The 4,793-nt window shown below is 42.4% G+C and overlaps 1 protein-coding gene across 2 annotated transcripts in view; it reads left to right on the forward strand.

Annotated features, from left to right (window-relative positions):
* The window catches only part of LSM5 (LSM5 homolog, U6 small nuclear RNA and mRNA degradation associated), a 28,263-nt gene that overhangs the window by 18,462 nt on the left and 5,008 nt on the right, over positions 1-4,793 (forward strand). The gene's annotated exons all lie outside the window — the stretch shown is intronic.

The following is a 4,793-nucleotide window of genomic DNA, read 5'->3' on the forward strand; positions in this document are numbered from 1 at the left end:
CGGGGTGGGGCTTACGTGACCCGGGCGGCTGGGCCTGCGGAGCCTGTAGTGTCCGCGGGACCTGGAGGTGCGGCGTGGCACACCTGCTTTTTCCTCCCTGGATTCAGTCTCAAAGCACTTCCTTCTCTTTTGCCTTCTCTTTTTCCTCCGTAAAGTTTTCCCCTTCCCTCTTCTTTTCCGTTTTCCTTGCTTTTTCACATCTTTTCGATTCACTCTCCGAGTGTCCGATTCCTTCACCTCCTTGCCTTTGCCTCTGTGGCCTCCGTCCTTATTCTTAAATATGTAATAACATGGAGCATACTGGTGAGGTTGCGTATCCGTGTATTCAGCCTTTAAATTACTTGCTTACCCGATAATTCTTGTTTGTTTCTCTCTAGAGCTTTTTTTTCCCTTCATTTAAATATTATGTATAGCAATCTGAGACGCATTTAAAACCTGAAACCGAATTTCCTTGATAATAAAGGAAGTTTACTTGGATACCTGTAAAATGGTTATTCTAGTCCTGCGATTTTAGAAGAATATTATTTTCATTCCATCTCTTTTTGGGTTTAGTACTCTGAGCCTATTACCTTGAAAGCAGAGTCCAAGCCTCTCAACCTGACTCCTTTGCAACTCCTCCCACCTGCCCCAATGAAGCCTAGCCCCCACAGCCCCTTCCTTCTGCACCTGAAAAATGGTTATGAGCAGCGGAGGAGCAGGTTGATATGTGTAGGTTGTAGGTTTTTAGCTTCTGCTTTGGTGGAGTGGGAGGAAGGAAGGTCAATACAAAATATATGGGTTCTGTTGTCACCAGGGTTTTTTAATTACTGACTGTACTACAATTTTTTTAAGCAGTGAATCTCATGTCAATGTAAAGTGCATTCTAGAAACACTAGCAGATTTAACAAGTCTTATCTAGGACAGTTTTCAAATAACCTAAAGGATAGGTGTCTGCTTCAAGCAGAATTAGAGATTACTACAGTAACTATGATATTTTGCACTTCTGGTCTTGAAAAATATGGAGCTACGTTCTAATCTAAGCATAGCTGAGAAAAACAGTAGGCTTCCTAAATCAAATTTAGTTTCTGTGATTCAGTAGAACTGTTTTAATGCTAATACTGTAGACATTTTTCAAGATGTTGCTATACATTTCTTTTCTGTATTACAAAATTATTGGCATTGGCTCAGAAAACTGTAAAACTATATTGCTCCCTGTATGCAGAATATATTAACTGTTTTCTTAATATATTAACTGTTTTGAGATGTCAGCTGTGGATGTGTTAACTATTAATATTTTCTTGATATAAACTGTCTTGATATTTTCCACAATTGACATGGCTAAAATTACCGTCTAATTGAACACCTTTTAAAGATATCTATAAGGGCCAGGTGTGGTGGCTCACGCCTATAATCCCAGCATTTTGGGAGGCCAAGGCGGGTGGATCACCTGAGGTCAGGAGTTCTAGACCAGCCTGGCCAACATGGTAAAACTCCATCTCTACTAAAAAATACAAAAATTAGCCGGGCGTGGTGGCAGGCACCTGTAATCTCAGCTACTCGGAGGGCTGAGACAGGAGAATTGCTTGAACCTGGGAGGCGGAGGTTGCAGTGAGCCAAGATTGCGCCATCCCACTCCAGCCTGGGGGACGAGAGGGAGACTTCCTCTCAAAAAAAGAAAAAAAAAAAAAGATGTATGTAAAAACAGGGCCAGGCATGGTGGCTCATGCCTGTAATCCCAGTACTTTGGGAGGCCGAGGCGGGCAGATCACTTGAGGCCAAAAGTTGGAGACCAGCCTGGGCAATATGGTTGAAACCCCATCTCTACTAAAAATACAAAAATTAGCCGGGCATGGTGGTGCATGCCTGTAATCCCAGCTACTAGGGAGGCTGAGGCAGGAGAATCACCTGAACCCCGGAGGTGGAGGTAGCAGTGATTGAGATCATGTCACTGCACTGCACTCCAGCCCGGATGACAGAGTGAGACTCCATCTCAAAAAGAGAAAGAAAGGGAGAGAGAGAGAGAAAGAAAGAAAGAAAAAGTAACTGGGAAAATTGAGAGAGAAAGTGAACAAGGGAATTTCCAGAATTTTTTTGTCTCTAAATATACAGACTGGGCCACTTAAGAGTTTAGAATATAAGTGGGGCCCGGCCGCTCACACCCGTAATCTCAGCACTTTGGGAGGCCAAGGCGGTTAGATCACTTGAGTCCAAGAGTTCGAGACGAACGTGAGCAATGTAATGAGACCTCATCTCTACAAAATATAATAAAAAATAAATAGCTGGACTTGGTGGCACACGCCTGTGGTACTGGCTTCTCAGGAGGCTGAGATGGGAGGATCGCTTGAGCCTGCGAGCACACCACTGTACTCCTGCCTGGGTAACAGAGTGAGGTTAATAAATAAAGTTTAAAATATGATGGGGTGTTGCTATGTTGCCCAGGCTGGCCTCAAACTCCTGGGCTCAAGGGATCCTCCTGCCTCAGCCTCCTGAGTAGCTGGGGCTACAGTTGCCTGCCACCATGCACATCTTACATTGTGTTTTAAATAAGTTGTATTAATGTAGAATAAATTCATTAACAAGATATTGTCCACAAGGACAATTGTCTATTGGGAAAATAATCAAATGTCTCATTTAACTCAGGGGAGAAAATTAGAAATGCCTTTCTAAACATATAATACATCGAAGAGCCTTTGGTAGTTACATATATTTTATGATAAATTATAAATTCTATTTTACGTTTTCTATTTGACTTAAAAGGAGAAAAATCGTTGGGACATAGAGCTATGACATATTTTCAAGTTCATAACAACTTTCCATTTGGAATTGGCCTGTTCTTCCTTTTGAGTGGCACCTCAGGAGAGAAAATGATAAAATAAAAATACCACTCCCTTCCTGAAATCCCCATTAACTCTACTGTGTAAGTGAACTATATATCGCTCCTTTTCTTCAGATTATAAAGATGATGATGATGATGATGATGATGATTATTATTATTATTATTCTGAGACGGAGTCTCGCTCTGTCGCCCAGGCTGGAGTGCAGAGACCAGATCTCAGCTCACTGCAAGCTCTGCTTCCCGGGTTTACGCCATCCTCCTGCCTCAGCCTCCGGAGTAGGTGGGACTACAGGCGCCCGCCACCTCGCCCGGCTAGTTTTTTTGTATTTTTTTTAGTAGAGACGGGGTTTCACCATGTTAGCCAGGATGATCTCGATCTCCTGACCTCTGATCCGCCCGTCCCAGCCTCCCAAAGTGCTGGGATTATAGGCTTGAGCCACCGGGCCCAGCCGAGATTATTCTTTATTAGTGGCATTCAAAATTGCTAATGTTTATTCTGTTCTTTTTTTTTTTTTGAGATGGAGTCTTGCTCTGTCGCCAGGCTGGAGTGCAGTGGCACAGCACGATTGACTCACTGCAATCTCTGCCTCCTGGCTTCAAGTGATTCTCCTGCCTCAGCCTCCTGAGTACCTGGGACTACAGGTGTGTGCCACCACGCCCAGCTAATTTTTGTATTCTTAGTAGAGATGGGGTTTCACCATGTTGGCCAGGATGGTCTTGATGTCTTGACCTCATGATCCGTCCACCTCGGTGCCCCAAAGTGTTGGGATTACAGGCGTGAGCCACTGTGCCCAGCCTATTTTCTAATTTTAAAACTCTATCAAGTAACAACAATGTTTTGAATTTGGACCATACTGTCAGTATGGTATGAGGAAAATAAAATAGGAATAGGAATAGAAAAGGAAAACCAGGAAAAGAGGCGGGTTTCAACCAAATGAGGATTGGACAAAAAGAAATAAAAAAAGAGAAAGAGAAAGAAAGAAGCGTCACAAACAAATTTGACATTACTTTGTGTTTAAAATCTTATGAAGAGTAAGGATAATGTTGATGGGTATGAATGAAATAGTGAGAATCAATTTAAAGAATATTCGGCCGGACGCGGTGGCTCAAGCCTGTAATCCCAGCACTTTGGGAGGCCGAGACGGGTGGATCACGAGGTCAGGGGATCGAGACCATCCTGGCTAACACGGTGAAACCCCGTCTCTACTAAAATACAAAAAACTAGCCGGGCGAGGTGGCGGCGCCTGTAGTCCCAGCTACTCGGGAGGCTGAGGCAGGAGAATGGCGTGAACCTGGGAGGCAGAGCTTGCAGTGAGCTGAGATCTGGCCACTGCACTCCAGCCTGGGAGACAGAGCGAGACTCCGTCTCAAAAAAAAAAAAAAAATAAAGAATATTCATTAGACCCTACAGTATGCCTGAAAATGTGTGCACAGTGTATAAAATAAGAAATTGCTTCCTTAAAGTGGCTTACGTCTGGTTATAAAAATAAGATGAATGCAAAACCAGCTAGCAATGCCAGCTTTATGTAGCTTCACTCTGAGCCAGACATCATGTATTAGGAAACAAGGATAAGTAATAACAGCTCACGTTTAAAAGGGCTTACTATGTGCCAGGTCCTATGCTGACCACTTTTCATAGATTATCTCACTTAATCTTCACATTAATCTTATGAGTAGATACTATTGTCCCCATTTTTTCCAATGGGTATATTGAAACTTTAAAAGTTAAAATAACTTGCCCATTGTCAAATTCAATTCAATTCAAATGGTATTTGAACCAAAGTCATTTAAATCAAAACAAAGAAATTTAATCATGTAAACTACTGCTTCCCATAACTCTCAGCCTTGAGGAACTCAGTCTATGAAGGAATGATGGGTGCTTAACGAATGACGTTCTTTGTGGCCGCTCAAAAAAGATAAGAACGATGAATTTCTTGCTTAGCTATTTTTTTTTTTTTTTTTTTTTTTTTTTTTTTTT

This window comes from Rhinopithecus bieti, unplaced genomic scaffold (genome assembly GCF_001698545.2).
Source record: "Rhinopithecus bieti isolate Rb0 unplaced genomic scaffold, ASM169854v2 scaffold_10015, whole genome shotgun sequence".
NCBI lineage: Eukaryota > Metazoa > Chordata > Mammalia > Primates > Cercopithecidae > Rhinopithecus > Rhinopithecus bieti.